This window comes from Papilio xuthus, unplaced genomic scaffold, assembly GCF_000836235.2.
Source record: "Papilio xuthus unplaced genomic scaffold, Pxut_1.1 DF828258.1, whole genome shotgun sequence".
Taxonomy (NCBI): Eukaryota; Metazoa; Arthropoda; class Insecta; order Lepidoptera; family Papilionidae; genus Papilio; species Papilio xuthus.
Genome location: NW_013530391.1, coordinates 116840 through 139730, shown reverse-complemented (window position 1 = coordinate 139730; position 22891 = coordinate 116840). Strand labels below are relative to the sequence as shown.

At 33.3% G+C, this 22891-nt stretch overlaps 1 protein-coding gene across 6 annotated transcripts in view; it reads right to left on the bottom strand.

The window, feature by feature from the left end:
• Positions 1-22891, bottom strand: part of nrm (neuromusculin) — a 297635-nt gene that overhangs the window by 217752 nt on the left and 56992 nt on the right. The gene's annotated exons all lie outside the window — the stretch shown is intronic.

Sequence of the window (22891 nt, the reverse complement as noted above, 5' to 3'; positions counted from 1 at the left end):
ACTGCTACCGTTTTCAAACTATACAGTCTAATTCATTACACGAACTCACACAATCTTTTTCAGATTTAATATACCTAAGGTTTTAAATGTGACAGAAGAATTTGTTTCGAGCACATCGGATGATTTTACACTTATCATATTGATATTAACTTTCCAAGTGTATGTACAACTTCGTTGGATTTTAAATCTTATTTGCCACGTTACTAATCAAATAAAGTAAAATGCGCGCAACATTCAGCTGTACAAAGATATAACGCAGCAGCAGCGCCCCCTACAGGACTGACTTCGTATACAAAATCCGTGAGAAAATTCACAATAACAATATTACCAACTGCAACGAGGCGAGTAATGTTATTCCAATCATATTTAAATATGCCAAAGCAAAATCTACCTTACCATGTACACTTTAAAGTTGAAAACCGCATGTGCCAAATGAAACGAGTACTCGTATTAGAAATTAGACTCAACTGTAGTAGTTTCAAAACGTAATTTTGAATGCAAACAACCCGACTACCGTTTTCCAAGAAAATGAAATTTGTATTTAGGTTTCTATTGCTTTGGATTTGAGTGCAAAATTAGTTTTGTTATGTTGAGTGCACACGTCACGTCGTCTACAATTTTAACAAATGGATTAAATTATAACTCATTTATAAACTCTTTTGAAATTAATTAATTGAGAATATTTAACGTATTATAAATACGTAAATAGATAAAATATATATACTAAATAAAAGTTAAAGTAACAACAATTCAAAGTCTGACAAGGACATTCCGTCAATTATGTTTTTAATAATGAAGGTTAAGACAAGCACTATACTCGTAAGTTATCAAGACCCTATCTAGCGGTTTTTCGCGCAAAAAAACATGTAATTTGTTTAAATTTCAATTTAATAGTTTAGTAATAAGCCGTTATAGCAAAAAAGACCTGTCAAATCCATTTTAATATAGTAATTAACAAATTTTTACTTGACAACGCATCTCTATTGTGATAACCTGCATGCATTCAATTGGTAAGTGGGAAGGGAATTAAATTCTTTCACTGTTTAGGTTGAAAGACAGAACATTATTTTATAAACCAAAGTCATGGTAGACAAGATCAGTGATCAGTCATCCGAACAGTTATCCAATACTTATAGAGGAAAGTATAAATTTCACACATCACTTAACCTTCTATCAAAATGCACTTTAAAACCGCACAAGGAGACCAGGATATTGGATCCTTGAAACGTGCTTAATAGCACTTAGCTTTATGGTTTTAAAGTTCAAAATTCGAATAAAACGTATCTTGAGAAATTGGTTTTGCAATGTGAAATTCAATCGCTGAAACCATAGGAACAATTCGCTTTCTACTTGGATCGTTTTGTGTTGACCCATGACAAGTTATGCATTCAGAGATTTTTATTAAAATTATATGCGTTTAAGACCTCGTTTTAAATATTAAATTGCTATTATTTTTATAATATGATTTAAAAAGCAATAAATAATTTTGAATATTACAATTGACGATGACGCGTTTTGACTAAACTGCTCCCCCCCCCCTCCTACTCCCTAGTGACGTTCATATCGGCACTTACGTCTTAATTGACTTCAAAACAGACAACAGATCAGACATGGAAGCAAGTAAACGTTGCATTTTATTTGATCGAAGGAGTACGCGAAAGCTTGACATGTCCTGTTTTTAAAAGTCAAAGTGGACATTGCGCGGCGGCGCGGAACGGCTCGCGGGCGCCTAGTGGAACGAAATATTATAAGAACGTCCCGTGGGAACGGATCGACACGACATATGGGGAGTATCTCACCTGTTATATCAACATTTTTTGTAATAGAAAACACTGCCACAAGATGTCGCTAAAATAGCGAAGTGTTTGTAACTCCAGAACAGCTGAACGGATCTGGTTGGAATTTGCAACAGAAGTGAAGTACGGTACTGACGACGGCATAGACTACTTATTCACTTTTTAAGTTCACACACACGAAGTCGCAAGCGAAAGTGTAATTATTAGATGTTTAAGAACTTAGTTTCTTTCAAATTAGCGGGAAAAACAATATACAGTATTGTTAGATAAATTCTAAGAAACTAGAAATATGGCAAACTGTATCTTGTGTTCGTAATACAATAAACTATTTCTAACGTTAAAAAGGCAGCAGAGGCACGGTCGTGACGTCATAATAAGGCTTTCATTTTCTTCCTAAGCGCACATCGGATGCAGCTAGGTGCTCAGTATTGTGCTATAGAGTTTCACAGAAGTGTTAGACATGCCACCAGAGGTCACTAGGTCACATTTATCTTAAGTAGAATTTTTCTCTCTTAATGTTAACTGTTGTACCCACACGTAGTGTGACAAATACATTCAAATATAATACTAAGTATAGAGCGGACATTTTTGTAACTTTGCTATAAATATTTAAAGCGTAATCTCTAACAATCATTATCTAGTGATTGTCTAAAAGCACGTCATTTCTCGGCGTGTTAAACATGTCCGATGGTACATCTTTTTCAGCATACTTTTTAAGTAGTAATGTTCTGTCTATTCATATATTTATATCTGTGGGTGTCAATGATCAATTATAAATTATGTTACTTTACAATCTTACTATTATAGTTTAGATCGTTTGAAAATGTGTTAATTGATAATTAATAAACTGTCTAAGGAAGGTCACAGTTGTGACTTTGGTTGCACTTATGAGATATAGTTAGTCAGATTATAAACTAACAATTTAAATATGTATAATAAATTACTCGTTGTATCTGCAAACGGACAAAGCAAACTTTAACTGATAATTCTTTGATTAGGCAATTCTTGCATCAACTAAAGAAAACCGTTTTAAAATAAATATAAACGCATAGAATAAACCATAGTAAGAATAAAATGGAATACATTGCTTGCTTTAAACAATATAATAAAAAAGGATTACCCGAATTTCGAGCAATGGAAATAACAATTTGAGATTTAGTCGCTGGAGAACATCTCGGTTGCTCGTTAGATCGTTATCAAGCGGGCTGTGGAGAACATATCTAGGATATTTCGCTTTTTTATTTTTATTTATATAACATAGTTGTGTCCTTTTTTATAATAAATGCTACGTTATTATAAAAATATACAGATGAATACAATCGATCCTTAGCGTTATTAAATCTTATGCAAAACTTTTTTTTATATAAAGTATTATATTAAAACCCAAACATATACGTATACTTGTATTTTTGAATGAGAAATGGATTAGACAAGCTGATTTACTCAATTAATTCAACTACTTTTCTAGGGAGGTGGAGTATAGATCTTGTTTAGATCGCGTGTTTTACAGATCCTGTCATTAAAAGTCAAAGTAAAGTATAGAATAATCTAGTGAGAAAACAAGTTATTAGCATACAATACTAAACATTCTAGTCGCTTCCATAAAATAATTCTGAGTAATTTTGTCAAGGTTGCCTTAATGATGTCAAATTACCGGTTCTCTGTGAGAATATTTTGGTCAAATTACGAAGGTGTTTATGATTTTATAACTAAGAAATTAAACTTTACGGACTCAACTGAGCTTTACTTAGATAATAGAGAGATAGAACCATTTTTTACGCTAGCCTATTACGTCCTTAATACTGAAAGTCTGGGTAACATATAAAACGTTCAACATAAATAACGCCATCTATTGGTCAGTATATAAAAATCTATTTAATATTTCTTCCTTTAGTGTTGGCGAAATTTTCAAGACAGGCGGATATTAAGAGTTCTCGAAACCGATGTGACGTGCATGTGTAGACGAATGAATGTGGAAGATGCGAATTGAAGTCCGTGGTCTCTGTCTACCCGTATGGATTAGGAGCGTGAGTAATGTTTTCGTTTATTATATTATAGAACAGAAAAGTTGTTACTTCAGCTGGAATAATGGTAAACTTTATTTTTTAACTAGATTATAACATAACTTTCTCCATCATTTCTTTTATAATATTTTAACGGCAGAAGCCCGATACGTTACAAATACAGAGCCCCGGTGACCAGCCATCCGTGAATCCTACGATCACACCACAAGTCCTTTGTCTTGATGCATTTTTACCTATACGATGTTTTCGTTGAAACTGTTAAGAAGTCACCACGTCAAAAGTATTTATTTCATTAACGTGAAAATTAAAAAAATAGTTTTATAATTTAACGTGTACAAATTACGTTTAAAGTTACTTCTTACAAGTCAATTAACCTTTAAGCTATTTTTTTTTCGACGACTACGACACGACAAAAGTCGTCAAGTATAAACAACGCAAAGGAGTGGGCATCGGAGCGTGAATCCTGCGCCGCTATCGCCTCCCGCTACAAGGTCACGTGTGCGGTGCGAGCGAGACAATGGAAACAAGACATCTTGTTGTCTCTTTCTAGAAAACCGTTAAAATGGAGAATTGATAATTCGGTGTAAAAAAGGTATGCTATACAAACTCCTTGTTGATGAAATTTAATGCACTCATTCTATACTTTTTAAATATAACTAGTATTTATTTATTACAAAACTACTAATTAATTCTGATAACAAAATATGGAGTTTATGGGCAAATAACTATGTAAAATATAAAAAAAATTGGGGTGATGAGTAATTACAGTTAGTTGCATTTTCTGGCCTAAAATTGCATTTACGGTACCTAAAGGAAAACATCGTGATACAACCTCCACATCAGCGAAGACATTCAAAGATATATGTAAAGTCAACTAACCCACACTGAGCTAGCGTAGTTGACTATGGCTTGGTCACCCCTAATTGAGAGTAGGTTCCAAGGCGCTCGTTTAGGATTTATATAAACAAATGACGATCGCTAAATTAAAACGAATATTGCTATTCTGCAATTACTTGGGTTATTCTTGACGTAACGTAACATGTGTCCACCACTTTTGTAACAACACTTTTTTGTGACAACGTAAGGGTTGCTACGATAAGGCTTGCGTCCGGTGCAACCAGCCGCGCGTGTTTCCGGTCAACCATCGCGCGTTTCTGAATAGTTATGTGTACAAATGTTTGTAATTATCGCTTAAATACGGAGATATTATTATATAATAAAAGCATTTAAAATCAAACTTATTGGACATTTGAGACATGACAGCTATGAGTGACAGAATAACCTAACTCAATACTAACTACTCTGTTAATATTTGTTTCACACATTTTTATCATAACATCTTTAACTTTAAAATCCAGGTCCACGACCCCGTATCGTCGTCGTTACGTCCACGTATTTATTAAAAAATCGCAAGCAAACGTATATCAGCAAATGAGACATAAAGTGTAGATAAGTCTCCCGATGTAACGTGGTTATGCGCGTTGTTTGCATTTGCTATGTAAACTGTGCATAATGATAGTTAGCTGGAGATATTCCACTAAATACATCTCTGATATTTGATTGTGTTGATTTTATAATCATAGTTTACAACACTAGATCGACAGATGGCGTTTTCAATTCCCTTTTAATTAACTTTTGATTCATTCTGGTATTATAGATTAACAACCGTGCTGATACGCATTTGATGGTTATTTAAATGGTCACTTAGTATACATTTCTTGCACTAAATCTACCATTAGTGAACAGATAACGACTTTGAGTTTAAGTGACAATAATAGTATTTAAAAAATTATACTCTTTGTTTCTCATTAATATTAAGATAAGAGTTTAAAAAATATTTAAATTTTAAAGTGATTAGAAAATTTGTTATCAAAATAAAAAGGCATTTCTTTTCAAGCGGATACATTTGTCATTCTTAAGTCCAATAACATTGTAATCAGAATGTTCAGTACATCTAACAAGTACAAATCCCTATTGAAACCGGACCCGAGGGAATCTGCGATAACTTTGCTTTTACTAAATTGAAAACAACTTGAAGATTTACCTCCGCGCCGGCGGTCGGGGGGTGCCGGGCGGCGGGGGGCTACGGCGGGCCCGGGGGGTTCAATTTTACATTCATACTGTTATTTCAGCTTCAAAACTAAATAACCGGGAACGATTTAAGGCTCTCACAAAGAACACCATTATTTGACCTTTATCTTACAACAATTTACGATTTGATTAATGTAATTTGTATTAGATAAGATAATAATTTTTGACACGTATGTTCTCTTATTTATCCTTGATGTAGGGATGTTTTGTTTATATATTTAATTTATGTTTATTTTATAGAATTTCCTGGCCGTAGTAATATTTACATTAATATTTAATTCGTACAGTCCCAGTAAAGATAATACAGACAAAAATGATATCGTAAGCCCTTTTACAAAAGCTTTTCAACACTTTTGTAAAAAAATATCTGTTGTAAAAAGTTTAACACAAAAAACTATAAACATCATACTAAATTTATTAGTAAAAGTGAAACTTGAATCAAAGGTTAATGATAAGGAAAGTTAGGTCAGGAGGGAAGAAACAAACTCACGTTGGCATGTCGCTGTTCAGGCGTTCCGAGGCAGCAGCGGTCCGGAACGATCCCCCGAGCCTCAGAGTTACGGCTCAAATTCAATCTTTCGACTTCGGATCTCGCATTAAATGTATTCTATTTTCTTGTTTCCCAACATCATGTGATTTCATTTACTTGTTTGCTGGACCGTTTATAAACTAGATTGGCAAAGGAGGTCTTACTTGTGTTTTTCAATAGCTACTTCTTGGTGCGTGGCGTCAAAGTATTTTTTCCTTTGAATATTTTTCTTATAAATCGACATTGTTATCGTAACAGCTTGTTAAGTTATCGGGGAATTTTACATTGAATTTTCATGCAAGGTTAATGATGGAATTAAATTGGTTCTTGGAAATAATCACAAAAGACTTTATTATTTTGTCCGTTTACAGAAAAAAAATAAAATCGGTCGCAAGTGCGAGTCGAAATCGCGCACCAAGTGTTCCGTACAAACCTGTAGGTGTATAAGTAAAATTTACGGTTTTCGCAATTTTTTCTTCATACGTGCTATAAGATGTTGCTTGGTACCAAATTTAAGTACCCTGCAGGTTTTAATTCCCGCATGAGTGTGGAAAATTTACGGCAATTTGCAACATAAACGACTGTACCTTTTAATTGCGTTGGCTTAGAAGGTTGATTTTTTCACAGCTCCAAGATACATTAGACCTGAGTATTTGATATTAATGCCAACTTATACGCGTTTATTAGAAAAAGATTCTTGACAGACAGACGGGCGGACAAATAAAAAATCCTATAAGGGTACCGTTTTTTTCCTTTCGAGGAACCGAACCCTAATAATTATACTTTTCTATAGTTCTTTGGACTATATGAGACAATAAAATAAATAACTATTTTTAAATCAAAAGATTTCCTCAGCGAGTCACGTAAACATAAAATTTAACTGCACTGAGAAATGAAATGTAATTACTCCGCTGAGAAATTCCCAAGCAAGTATCATAACGAACGACCTCAGTAGTCAGAAAATTACAGCTAAAAATGAAAATACCATTTTTTCGTACTTTCTTAAATTTTTTAAAAAATGTTAAAACCACTTCTTAAATAATAGAGTGGGGGCGCGTGAGGGCCACTCTGCCGGGCTAAGGTTGAATACGAAGTGCCCTTAAACGACGAATAGATATTTACCGGTTAAGGAAGTGAGTTTTTATACCGAGATTTGAATCAGCGAACTTAATTAGCGTGTTGAAATGTTCATTAACAATGTCACGTGTAATTGCTCGTTATGAAATAATGATTTTATTTAATATTAATTTTTTTAAATATCTTTGTTATTATTTGACGCTATTAATAACAAAGTATTAAAAGGTATAGTCTTTGTTCATGTCAGTAACAGTGGTTTTCTGAGACCAAAATGTACGTATAAAACATATTATTATCTCTGTTGTTTCAAATGTTTTATACAGAGATTTTGGAGTGAAGAAAGAAACTCACGGTAAGTCTGTTACTTAAGCTGCTTATTATATTGCTTACAACTAATTGAATGTTAAAATTAGTTACCATCTTATCAAATGTAAATGTAAAATAGATTGAAATATAAAACAACATGTATCATGATAAAAAGCTTTTTTAATATCACCTGAATAAAGCCGGTAACTCAAAATGCCTGCAACCATTTTCCACTTGAATGAATTCAAGAATGCCACAATACTCCCCACCCTATTAAATAGTGAAAGCCTAGAGCTGAGTGAACTGAAACTGAGCCATTCAACGCTAAGGCTCTCCGAGCCCCACAGATCATTATCCGGCTCGAAGGACCATTGTTAACTGACGAGATCATTAGTTCATTACTCAAGGAGTATGTACTATCATAACAAGAGTTGTTATAAACTTATTTTTCAAACTAATTATGTTATTAAACAAAACAAATGTTTCATTTCTCTTGCACTGTATCAGATATTCAATAAGGCTCATAATTTGGAATAAGCCAACTTTAGCAGCCTAATGCTAAAATTATATTATGCTACTAGCTAACGCCGTGTCCGCGCGGAATAAAAAGAAAACTTAATTAGTAGCCTATATGTTCTTCCAGGCAATGTTCTAGGTATATACCAAATTTCAGCTGGATCCATGAAGCCGTTCTTTAGATACCTTCAAATAAACATCCATCCATCCAAACATTCGCATTTATAATATTAGTAAGATTAGTGATCAAATAGTTGCATTTTGTCTTGTACTTAAATGTCGCAACGCCAATGTTTTTCGAAGCATTTCATTGACTAATTTTAATACAAAAACAAAGCTCTATCTCAGTTTTATTACAAAGAATGAGAGAGATAAATGTAATGTTTTTATTCAGATGTTTCTTCAGTGTAAACAATAATATCAGGTAGATAGTCCAGCAAGGTAACCTCATGGGTATAAATGTTAAACATCTAACCATGTTTAACATAACAAGACGCGAATGAAACAAGCTCTGTTTTGACAGTCTTTTGCCAAAATGAATGTTGAATTTCACATTTACCCGTGAGACTAAGCAACCTTATTATATTCATATGTTCTAAGGATATGTTAAAATTCGGACAGCTCTCGGAACTTGTCAGCTGCCTTGTTCTTAACTAATGCTTAAGTACGTATTAGTGTAGATTTCTGTTACTTAATCTTTACTAAAATAGTTAATTTTTTAAACATTATAAAAAAAGTCGTCCTCAGTGACCATTTCTCTGAGTGTAAGGAAATCAGATTCAATTTCAAATTACCAACTTAATTATTTAACTGCATGCTTACTACAATCTTTTTTTTTTAATTAAACAAAAGCTTAATAAATCTCGTTGTTTTAATTCCCTTGTAATTTCGTGAATGTCAGTAGCTTTTTAACGTAACCACTTCGTTTTGCGGTCGACTGATTAATGAGAAAATCATGTATTTTCATAAAGATTTAACTATTTTAATTATAACTTTACAGACATAAAAGAATATTATCAAAGTAATTAATCCCTATGAACTGTAGCTCTTAAGTTGCAATATAAATTTTAATACGATAATCTATAAAAGTGTCTAATATCTAATATTACTTACCTTACCAGTAATTTTATTTCTGCCTACCTTGTTTTGGTAATAAGCGTCAGCGTAAGTTATTATAATGAATCTGGTACTGTCACGCAGAAAAATGATTTTTAAATTAAAAATGTGTCACAGAACGGTAAAATGACATTTGGCGACATCTCGTGGCGCTCAGCGTGACTTTTTTATACGATTGTACAGAATATTGAACATTTTTGACGTTGCTTGTATAAATTCTGACGCACATTCATTTGCGATTTGTAGTCAATGCTCATAAAGGTGGTTGTAAAAATATCCCTCTTGGTCGATAAAATAAGTGATTAGTACCAAAAGATTTTTCTTCACGAGTGTACATCATATTGCGTACATTTGACATATTCTTAGACTCGACTTACAGTAATAATGCAATACAGTGCTGTCAGAAAAGATACTTTACTGTCGGATATCTTTTATCCGTCTATTCCAAGTCTTTTAAATTATCTTTTACAAAAGATATCTAGCTACAAAAGGTAAAATACGTGTCGTTGTATCGGTAATACATTTAAGATGAACAATTTAGCGAATGCACTTTTAACAGGAAATGTTTAAGTAAATTAAAATCTAGTTACGAGCGTCCATTTGCCCCGGAAATTGTTAAGTGCTGAAAATTTAAATTCAGCCGGAAGTTGTGAATATTATTTACATCTGTAACGTTCTTGCAACACCCCGTAGCTGCGAGTTTTTACTTATAGTGAACTATTGGTTAAACAGTTGCTATCTGCCGCACTCAAAGACGTTTACGTGTGTGTATACAGTTCCCTTAGTGATAATGAGAAATCTAGACTAAGGGGCTGCTTAAGAGTTACATAAAACTAATGGTTTCAATGAGTCCGAGTGGGACAGAAAGTTAACTATAATTAAATTTAATATTCGCTAACGGAATCCATTAAAAAACTACTGGTTCAAGTTCTTGCGTCGGGCGGGCACAAAGGACAGCTCCTAATTTAGTTTCCGTGTAAGCGCTCTCTACAAATAAAATCATAACTTGAACTTTGAAATTTTATGCCACTTTCGACACTTTAAATTTTCTTTCACAAACTTTCAAAGAGATATTTTCTCTTAGTTTTGATGCGGTAAGCTTCAAAATATCAAGTAGGAAATGGAGGAGTGCTTCATGTCATAGAAATAAGTTCTCACGTTTACATCGTAGTTCAATAAGTATGTTTCTATAGAAAAATTCAATAAAATAACTAACTAAAAACCTATTAAAATTCTTAAAGTATTATATATTCTTCCATACATCTCTATCGGCCGTCGCATCTGAAGACATCATCATCATCAGCCCACTATACGTATGTATGTGTCCACTGAAGGGCTCAAAACCTACTCACATAAGAAATGTTCATATAAATGGAAACGAAAATGTTGATATACAAAAATTGAGAATGGAATTCAAACTTTTATTTTTCCGTTGACATTTTTGCTTTAGGCATTTAAACTTTTACAATAGAAGTGTGAAATAACACGTCTATTAAAATAAAATACAGTGATTTGAGTGTTATTTTATGTAATTCAAAATGGGGAAACTTTAAAGAGAAATGTCTGTAGAAATAAAACGCTATCTACTGTTTTATATTTGTTCAAGATTAATTATAAAATAAACTAACACGAACAACTTGAATAGAAACAGAATGAATGCAAAGTTTAAAGCTTTAAGACTTAAATAGAAGTCGTCGCGCTTTTGTCTGTCAAACAAGTGAAATTTGTCCGTCTGTCCGTTCAAGTTTTAATTAAAATAGCACAATAAAGAAGCAATCTGTTCAAATGGCGACCGGAGACCATGCCCCGTGTAACATTACACTAATTATATCACTAAAACGACAGATTATATCAAGTTGTTATTGCTAAAAACAAATCAAGTCTTCTCCACCACAGAATTTTGACCTGACTGATAAAGAGAGGAGGCGTCTGTTGAAACGAGTCAAGGCACCTTCTCGACGACCACGACCAGTTTATAAAGACTGAAGCGACTGAGAAGAAAAAGAAAAAATGTTGATCGTCGCGGGTTTCTTGTGTTCTTCTTTGTTACTACGTATCTACAGAACAGCTGCATGAATCTTTCTGAAATTTAGGATAGATGTAGAACATAGCCTGGAAGAACACATAGGCATCTCACGGGGATTGAAAGAAAATTGTTGAAATACCAAAAAATAACTCATAAATTAGTATGAGTAACTTCAAAACATTTGAATATCGTTGCCATGACATTTTCGCAGGCTTTAGAGTCTTTAATGTAAGTTTTAATGAAGTCGCACGTCGCGTAGCGTGATTTAAATTAGTTAAATTTGTACGAGAGCTATGAGAGAGGTGTGTTTTATATTTTTTAATTCAAGTCGCAGTCGACTTTGAGGCGCGTTTCCGCCACGTGTGAGCCACAAGAGCGTCGCCGCTAAACTAATGTCAAGTTAATGTCGACTTTACTTGAATCAAAGTCTACATCTATACAAATCTATTTAATACTAAGTTTTACCTGCAGTTTTTTTTATTTTTGAATGATTAATAACTCTATTAATTTATCAAATATTTCAGGATTTCAACGTGAAAACAAAAGGTAAACCTTTCTTTAGCTTAAACCGGTCAACGGCCATAAAATTCTAACTAACATCAAGAATACTCGCACGTCCTACAAAAGTCATAAAAGAAAAGTAAATTGTGAACTTTAGAAATAAAGGTAAATGATTTATCGTAATTTCCTTTACGTATGCTCCATTAATACTTACCTTTCCGACTTGTTCAACATTCTGTTTCCAAATAGCCGTATTAAATCTTGCTATTAATATAAAAGTTACCCTCAACATTAGGCCCAATTTACATTAGTCCAGTGATTGATTAAAACCTTTATATTTTTCCACTTTAATTCGCCACTGGATTCGGTCGCTGGATTGTAATAATGTGAACTGGGCTCAATGACAGATGATAAGATTGTTAAGTGACTTTTTATTTAATCAATTAAAAGAACAATTATTAGATAGAATTAAATACAAAAAAAATCATCAGCTTTTTACTGGTAATTTAAAATCGTTTAATTCGAACCAAATGCATTAAATGTTTAAAAATAAGGCAGCAAATAGTTCGATATCGATAATTGATTTCGACCATATACTAACAATGTACATGTTATTTTTTATGTAAAAACTAAAAATAAAATTGCTCCCCTTTTGGAGCGCGAGTTTGCATATGAGCAATAGTGCAGTACCGAGTGACGTCGAGGGACCGTCTAGGTGAGGGGTTTAGTTGAAGCACTAAACAGCGTAACGATACGGTCAAAGCGCACTACAAGGCGTGAAGTGGAGTTGGGGGATTTTTTATAAATAGTAGAAGTTTTTGGTTAATTTACTTATATTTTTTGTACCATTCCAAGTAAGCTCTATGCTGTGATAGGACATGGTTTACGACAATAGTCGAATGGGGGGATTCGAACTGTCGACCAAGTGATCGCAAATCCGATTTAACCATTAGGCTATTGGCTCTCAAATTACACGACTAGTTTTTTGTAGTGTTAGAAAAATCAAGGAAAAATGAGTAAAATATTATATATAAGAATGTGTACAGACTGACGTGCTGATACTAAACATAATTTACTGGTTAAAAGAATTAATAAATGAGTTTCAAAATGCTAACAATATTACACTATGAAAATAACTCGTTCCTTAAACTGAAAATATAAATGTAATCGTTTCAATAACGTATTACATTGAACAGATACGTTTTACGAGCTTCGTAAATCTGTCGCTGAAGACCGCAATCATTTACAACTACCCACAATTTGTTACAATAAATCTAATAATACAAACTCACGACAATTTCTGATACAATGTTGAATTTGATTTGATTTGTATCGTCAATAATTACACGATTACATAACATTGTATCTTAAATTGCCATTCGATTGCTCGAGAGATTGAAGAATAATAGGTTTTTAGATACGAATAGAATCTATCTTAGGATAGGCTCTAACAAGATGAAAGTGTTGTGGTATTGAAGGTCTATATTTTCAGACATACCATTCCATTTCTTTGGATTATTTTTTTACTATTTTGTTTTTTTTTTCGTAGTGGGAACACGTCTTTATTACAGCAACTGTTTCGGGCGTCTTTTGTCATTACCGCCGCGCCGTTATCCGTGACGCAACTTAAATAAACACGGAAGCAAACAATATTAATTATGTAAAATGGACTTCACTATGAATACAACACGCCCTCTCTCCTGGGGGAGGAGGGGCGGGGGGAGGAGGTGAATTACAAAGAATTCCGTAAGCATAGCTCGTTGAACGAACTCAGTTCGAACTGAGCGAACGAAATGAATGAAAAATGCCGGTCCGGTGTTTTAATTCAAATGCAAATTCAAATACATTTGAATTCAAACGAGTACAAAATGTTTCCAGAATTATTATTGTCACTTCGCCGTCCGCTTTGGCATCTCGGAATATGAAAACTAAATTCAACATTTGATACGTCCGCGTCGCGTCGCCTTGCTCGGCGCCTCTCACAACAGTTTAGGTCATGTCCCGATTCTGTAGGCGGCCATACCGGAAATTGCTGTTTGTACACAACTACAAAACTTTTATTATAGTCTGTCTCGTAAGTAAAGGATGAAGAATCTTTTATATGTAACAAGTAATTTATATTTATTCTTGAGATAAATCAAAACTCTCCAAAGACAATAAATGGCAAAGAATTTTATAAAATACTGAGACTGAGAGACAATTGTAATTAGGTAAAGAGTAACCAGAAAGGTATAAATACTAGTTGTGTCCCGCAACTTCGTCCACGTTTTCAATCTAAACAAAATTTCGCAATGATAAAGCTCATGGCAGAAAAGGGAACGACAAAAACTACATCTCTTAGCATAGTATAATTTTTAATTCAAATTGAAAATTACTGAAGACATCATTGTTTATACATTCGTTTGTCTTAAACAGATGAACTGTTTCATCGCATATAACGAGGCGTTCATCAAAGTCATATAAAGCTGGTATTCGCGTGTTTATGATGTATTCCGTAGGCTCATTCACCTGCTGCCGTGTGGATGGGCTTTAATAATGTAAGCGATACTATTGCGGGCAATATTTCACTGCGGACTCGCGAGCGCTCGCGTTCTCCTAAATTATTGCCTCTTAAAGCACACGGATGCTGCGTAAAGCTTTATTGGTGTAGCGGTGGATATCTGGGGGAATATGCTACATATTACACATTGAAAAGTAGCTTATTAATCTCGTTTGTAAGTAATGACGTCATATTTTACACGAGAAATAACGGAAGACCAATTTAATTGCCTTATCTTCTCTTACGTTTAAAAGAATAATAGCAATTTGACTGTAAAATCCAATTTAATAATGATCATTTGATAGTTTTAATTATCAATACAATAAAAACAATTAATACATTTATTCATGGACAAACATATTTCCTTTTTATATATTCTTCAGGTCGAATGAACGTAACACGTAATAAAATAAAGCTTAAGGAAGGGTCACTTTATTTTGTTCATTGCGGCGATGAACGAACGAATTAGACGAGAGTGAGTGAGTGAACACCTTTCATCCAATTAATAGAAAGTTGTGAGTGTTTCTGAGGGCGCCTTGTGGCTCAAGTAATTACTGACAAATGTTTCATATCACCTGATATTTATTATGTTCTTAAAATGTATAATATTAAACCGTGTTACGTAATTAAAATGTTTAAAAACAAATGTTTAACGTGGTAGTATATGGCGTTAAGTGACGAAAAGTAATATTATAATAAATAGTTTATTTTTTTAATTATAATACGTGTCATAATAATTTACGCATTACTTGCGCGGTTGAGGGTACGGATTTCCGATCACGAGATCGGGAGTTCGAATTGCGCCATTCGACTATTGGCGTAAGCATATTCTAGCACAAAAATCTGCTAATATTTCAAAATATGTATATATTATTATAATTATACACATTTTTATATTTTAATTTAGATTTAATGAAAAGTTTACTTTCTGTTTTTAATAACGGTGAAGCGAAACATCATATTATTTACACATCGATATTGCTTTTTGTAACGAGATATTTTGCAAACACACATCATTTTAATAGTCGTCTGGTTGTCACTGACCGCAACGAGTTGCTACATGCCGCTACAACGTGCTACGAGCCATCCGCTACGCATTATGAAAAACGTCAAATATAAGCTATTATTATTCTTGCATACAAAGATGATAAAATTCTTTCTAATTCAAAATATTATACGTAAAAATATAATTTTATAACACCAAGAAATGTCGTAACAAAATCAAATATAACCAGTTCTATCCAATAACAGAAGTCTAAACAGAGAAGCTAAACACGAAACAAAAGCGCGCGGCATGGCGGGGGGGGGGAGGGGCGAGAAGGGGGAAGGAAGTAACTACAACTGCTCGCAGCTAGAGGATTGCTCAGCACACACAAACGTTTCACTATATTACGTATGGTACAAGTTATAAGCGAGGAGCGTTTATTTATCTATAGAATAATACAAAACTGTTTTAACATTGCGACTTGTGACACTATCAAATATTTGCGAGCAATATCTATATCTAATAATAACTGAGACTTCGTATCATCAACATCATCAGCTTTACGTCCATACTGAACGTCTCGGAAGTTGCCCTAATTTTACTAGAACTTAGTCAAGTATGCTGACGGAGTAAGGATCGGTTGATTACACACACATCAAGAATGATGATGATCAAGAAATAGAAATTTCTTCACAAATATGTGCAGCGTAATTATTTTATTTCATAGTCTATATTTTTACTCTCTATTTTTAACTATCCCCGCTGTACTCTGTCACTTGCACCACCGGAAAAGCTGTGACTACTTTAACTGGCCAAGTTAAGGTTTACCTTTGATTTGTTAGCGCCTACGATCCGGCTTGTGTCAGGTATTCGTGGCTTTCTGATTGGACTGAGCTCACTACCGCCCCACAGCCTCACTACCGCCACCTGGCGACGGGCGGCAGCATTTTGTTTGATCTCAGTATCGCTGACTGCAGACGCTTTTTGAATATCCCGCAAATTGAACCAATTACATTCTCCAAACGTTTTCGATTGTTATTTCCGTCACAAATGCTTTAGGAAGATTTTACTTGGAAAATATCCTGGTTATGTTTGACAAAACTGCGGTAAAGATAGTGAATACAATTATTGTATTTTCAATAGCAAAATAAAACTTTTTATTCTAGTTATTAAAACATAATATCAGTTTTATTTTCATAACTGACGTGAGGACAATAGTAGACACTAGGGTCTAGTACAAAAAGAAATAACCAAACCTTTTATATAAATTCAAAATACTCTACAATACTTTATATTCGTAACAAAGTGTACGAGAAACTGTTTGATATAAAATAGTCAACAATCCATCCGATGACTTGAGAGTCCCGCGGGAACGATTTCTGTCAAGGATAATAGAATGCAACGCGACCACTATAAGACGACCCTCTCCGCGTCCACGCTACTATAAGAAATTTCCTTAAAAGAGGATAAAAACCCTTTCTTTGAGTATCCAATTTGTTTGGACGCTAGTGTATGCGACCACTTTACGTTGAACCGTATCTATCGTTGTTATTGTTTGGCGTTGTGCGAAGGCTGTAGTTAAAGATAGAGTGGTGTTAGTCAAAGGCGACCGAACTTATACCAAGAGGTCACAAAGGCGCGGCTTAGAGTTGATATTGCACTCACATTTCCTTGGAAATGTGTCACTTAGCTCAATTTTCATGTTTATTTGAGACTCATGTCTTAATTGAAGAAGACTTTTTGTATTGGGTTTTCTTTAAGAGAATGTTCCAGCGACTCGTCCCAAGTTATCGCGAACTTTGTCTTCGGTAACTAATTTATTCAATTCCTTAAATCAAAGCTTCCCGTAGTTTGTCTTCCTTTTAGGTTGGTAGTACCTGTAACAAAAATAAACTATTAGTCTCGACAACTTAAACATAACTCCAACTCTAACCAAGAGAGGTAGGCAGAGACCAGAGAGCCCAATTTGGCGCGGTTCTAACACACCTAACACACCATCAATCTGGACGATAAATGTTGTTAACATTCCATAATATACTAAAGATGTATTTAGTACAACAGTTTAATATTACTTTATCTAATATACAATTAAAAATTGTAACAGAATAAAGTTGAATATAATAATTAAAACAGTTGTCAAATCTCTAATCTGTTTCGGATATCTTCAGTCCGGAGCAACATGAATCATTTGTCAAAGTCCTTTTGCTATTCGTGATGTTTAATGAATTGCCTTCCATCTTTGTGACGTCACTCGAACAATTGACAATTGGATAACGATTTCTTTCAGTTTTTTTTTTTAATTATTTTTTGACAACTTAATAAATATTTTAAGTTTCAGTTTATTTCATCAATCTTATTAATATTAAAAATCCATAACGCTTAAATACTTGAATTTATGATACTATAACCCAACGTAACTTAAATCCCTATTACGTTGCCGCATTTCAAGTCAAATTTACAAAGTCCGTATATTTAGTTAACATGTCTGTAGAGACGTGGCCACAAACAAAACATCAAGTAAGGTTCAATTAGTGCTCAGTGGTGCGCGCGCTGACCAGTCTATGACACGGACACACTAATAGTGCACTCAAATGTACACTTATTACAAATAAGCTGGCACAAATTTTCCGTACATTACTCAGCTTTAAATATAACTTTGTAAAATAATTATTTTATTAAAACTTATTGTTTTTGATATTCTTATATTATAAAACACGTTTAACTTTGAATTTTACTTCACTGGATGGATGGATGGATGGGTTTGTTAGAAGGTTTCTCTAGAACGGCTGCATAGATCTGTAATTTGCTATATACGTAGAACATAGTCTGAAAGAACACATAGGTACTAATTAAGTTTTCTTTTAATATTGCGCGGCCGGAAGCAGAAAAGAGAAACAGGAAAAAGTAGTTGTTAAGAAAACTAAGTAGATCAAACTGACTTCTAATATTCACTCCACACAGTCCGTTTCATAAATTTAAATTAAGTACATGATAATTTGTATCTTTATAGACGCATGAAAACCTTACACCGATCTTTGCCAATAGTTTCTCGTATAAATAAACGTTATAAAGTGTAACATAAAATCTCCCTCATTGTTTTGTTTTCGTATTGAAGAATTTATTCGGGGATTTGAAGCCGGGGCCCTAATGCGCAATAACGAAACTCAAGGCCCTGTTTTATTTGGCAAAGGGAGGGGATACTTTACGATTGACGCGAGTAACTTACTGCCGCGATTGTGATCTGATGCATTTAACTTAATTTAGATTAAGTTGGATGAGATTTGGTGAGATGATACTTAACTTTCTCTCACTGATCCTTATTTAATGATTTTGGTTAAATAGTAATGCGTATTTTATGATATCATTAAATAAAAAGGGATAACAATAAGTTAGAAGTCATTTAAATTTAAATTTGTTTGTATAATATATAGTTATATTATTTTGGTAGATTAATTTTAATTTAATTAGTCACTTAATAATTAATATAGAGTTAAGTAATTTAATAATAAGTTTATGTATATATTATTAAGTTATTATATTTTGCAATTGCTAAATAGTTATAGTTATAGTTAATGTTTACTTTTAATTTGCATTAACGTCTTAAGACATATCGACGTTATGCCAGCAGATCCCGATTTTTTTTTTTATTATTTAAATATGAACTAAACTTCCTAAACCAATTATATTTAACTAACTTACTTATTTAAATGATAAAATAAAATTAACTTATTAGTTTCTAGAAACATATTTTTAATAAACCTATAGAACCTATTATTCCCAAATATAGGTGTTTTGAGCTACATTCAAATCGAAACCTTGTTCTTTGTTTAGCAAATGTTTTCATTTCGCAGCAATCAGTCTGTGTAAACATGTTTGTCGTACTTCTTTCATCTGACTCCAGCCAGCACTTGACATTTGAACACAACTTAACTGAGAACGATTCATTTCTAAAATATTCAACACTCAAGGTCAGATGCTTGCATGTTACGAAGGCCGAGATATTTCATTTATAGTCTTTTAACTTTAAAACATCAAACAAATGGTATAATATTATGTACATAATAACTATAACCTTATAGGATAGGCAGAGAAAGTTAATATTCTTACTTTAACTTTAGACTGAAATTAGCGGAACTAACATTTTGTTAAGGGATATAAAAGTTGATCTCTTAAGCTCATTATAATTAATAGGCGAAGTATCTTAAAAAGATTATATTGATACAGGAAGTGGCGCTCCCAGAGACGATTAGCGTTTGACGAATAATTACTCATCACCCCCGCCCCTCTCCGCCCCGCACCACCCCGCACCGCCCCGCTCCGACTGAAGCATCCGGGAGCGATTGCAGCGCACCCAGGGACACCTTGTGGATTTATTTTTACACTTTAAAAGTGTCATAACTTATTATACGTGAATATAGGTTGTATGTGAAGTACAAAATTATTGAAATATAACATTTATATAATCTTACTAATATTGTATAATAAATGCGAACGTTTAGATGGATGGATGTTTGTTTGTAGGTATCTCAGGAACGGCTGCATGGATCTCGCTGAAATTTGGCAGAGATGTAGAACATAATGTGAAAGAACACATAAACTTAGTATTAAGGTTTATTTTCATTCCATATGGCTGGCATCGTGGTCGACAGCTAGTATTTTTACATATTTTAAAATGTGTAAGGCGGGCATGGAATGAAGTATAATTATTTTTATTTATTTATTTATTTTTGCAATTTATTGTATTTTAACATGTTGTCCTCTGAACAATACATATCTTTATAAAACTACAAGTTTCTATTTATATTATGTTAGCAAACTCAGTGTTGTTGTTGCAACCTCCACTTCCGTGACCTATTTCCATTCAGTGTGCGGTTGACTGGAGAATGCCTGCAGGCAGTTTGCTATCTCTTTGCTTTATCTTATACTTTTCAAATGCTATTCTTAAATTCTTTTATATCTTACTTGAGATATAATTTAAATCTTTTATTATCCTACTTTAAGACTTTAAGGGCCTTAGTGCAAGTAGTGTTGTAAATATACACTTTGACGTGAATATCCTTCACTGGCATTTAAAGGGTTATAACACGTTTTTAACTAAACAGTGTCAAACTATATTTTAGGATACTGCAGTAAAAATTATGTAAATAGCAAACCTAACGTAGACAAATTGTTGTAATAAAATGTTCTTGATATTTATGTTTTATACGGAATCCTATAGCGATATAAAATATCTGACTTTTCCTACTTCCCATTCATTCATTATAAATAAATTTGAATGAATGTTTCGTATCAATGCTTGTTGAAAGATTGAATTAAAACCATCTGTTTTGTGTCGACTCACTCGCGAGTGTAACAGTCAAGCAATTACCATTCAACACGTAGCGCTTACCAACTTTCAAATGTTTTAGAATCAAATGAAATACGAATGAATTTATTTGCATTCATTGATATAATGAACACTCAAGAAAGTCTGCTCAATACAAAGTATACTTTCAACGTTGGAAAACTAAAGGTTAAATAGTTTTAAGTGCTTCTTTCCTTTCAATTAACTACCACTTGATATATAAAAACGGTATTTAAAAGTGAGAATTTATTCATTATTATAATAAAGGCTATAATTCAAGTGTTGCTTCAGAATTACGATGGAAAAAGTAGTTAATATTGTAAAGACTTGTTTAATAATAAGATTTTAAAAGCCAACTAATATCTTATTTTATAATATACCAGCTGTCGCCCGCAACTCCGTCCGCGCGGCATTAAAAAAACCTAATTAGTAGCCTACGTGTTCTTCCACACTATGTTCCATATCAATGCCAAATTTCATCGAGATCCATTGAGCGGTTCTTCAGACTTTGCGTCCCGGAGGCCTAATTTAGTCCTCTTTCCCTTCCCACTCTTTTTCTTAGAAGGAAAGGATGGGAAGTGGAAGAGGACTTTCCGGATGAGAGGATGCATGGAATGGGGAAATTTTTTCTTTCTGTGCATCCTCTCCTCCGTCGATTAAGGGTAGGCAACGGATATGCGAATGCGTATGTCGATGGGCAACGGTCACTTCGCTATTTAAGCATTTGCCACCTTATGATAAAAAAAAAGATACTTTCTAACAAACATCCATCTAAACATTCGCATTTATAATATTAGTAAGATTTGATTAATACTTAGTACGAGAGTCTATATGTTTATTACCTAATGCTTTATAATTAAATAGACATATATGTCAATAGTACGAGATCAACTCAGATATATAATGTAAATATATTAGCTGTTAAAATTAGTCTCCAGATCAAATCTGTGTGATTATAATTGTCATTAAATTCCGTCATCTCGTTATATATTAACCAATAATTAACACATATAACGACATTTAACATATAATATTAATTAAATGTAATTTATTCCTACCATATTATATACGTAGCACATATAGTATAATAGTGCTGGTGGCTCAAGGGTTAAGCACTTGACTTCCAATCTGTAGGTCTTGGGTTCGAATTCCGCCTTGTACTAATATTTTTTTTTATTTACACATATATACATTTATCTGACCTTCTTACGGTGAAGAAAAATACCATGATACTACCTGCACATATTTGTAAAGAAATTCAAAAGATATGTGTGAAGTAAGCCCGCACTAGGTCAGTGTGGTCGACTATGGCCTAGTCACCCCTAACTTGACGTAGGCTCTGAGACCCTCAGTGGGGACATATGAAGATCAATTAAAACTTATATTATTCTTAGGTTGGTATATCGTTTGTAAGTTTAAAGTTATCTTAAACGAGAAATATATTTACACGATTAAGTAAGTTGAATATGTTATTTATTTATATAAATAAAATGTGATCAGTAAAGAAGCGGCGAGAGGCACTTGAATCGTTCCAATTCAATTCCGAGCAAAGGATTTCTCTTTCAGAGGAATTCCTCCAAAGTGTTGTTGGAATTTCTTCGGAAACTTTTCATTTTTTATTATAAATTAAGTCTTTCGTTCTTTATTTCATGAAACTCGAGCTGAAAGTCCGTGAGAGTAAACACCTTGTGGGACAATCGTAGTGTTTTATATAAAAGTAATTTTTAAAACTAAAACGATTTTAAGTTACAATTCTACATAACATTGATTCACACCTTTCGATAGTGGAATTTCACCTTAAGAACTTTATACAAAGTAAAACACATATAGTTAAATAAAAACTAATAACGAATAAACAATCGAAACGAGTTAAAGTTTGGAATTAATCTGAGAAACAAATTAATTGCATAAGATTTTTATCTAGTGATTAATGGCCGACTTCTCCGGGCACATTGCCTCCCAAATTATACGATGGCGTTTGTAGATATGCGTAGCGCGATAACAAGTTAAATACTTTACACTAACCTTGAAATGTTATATA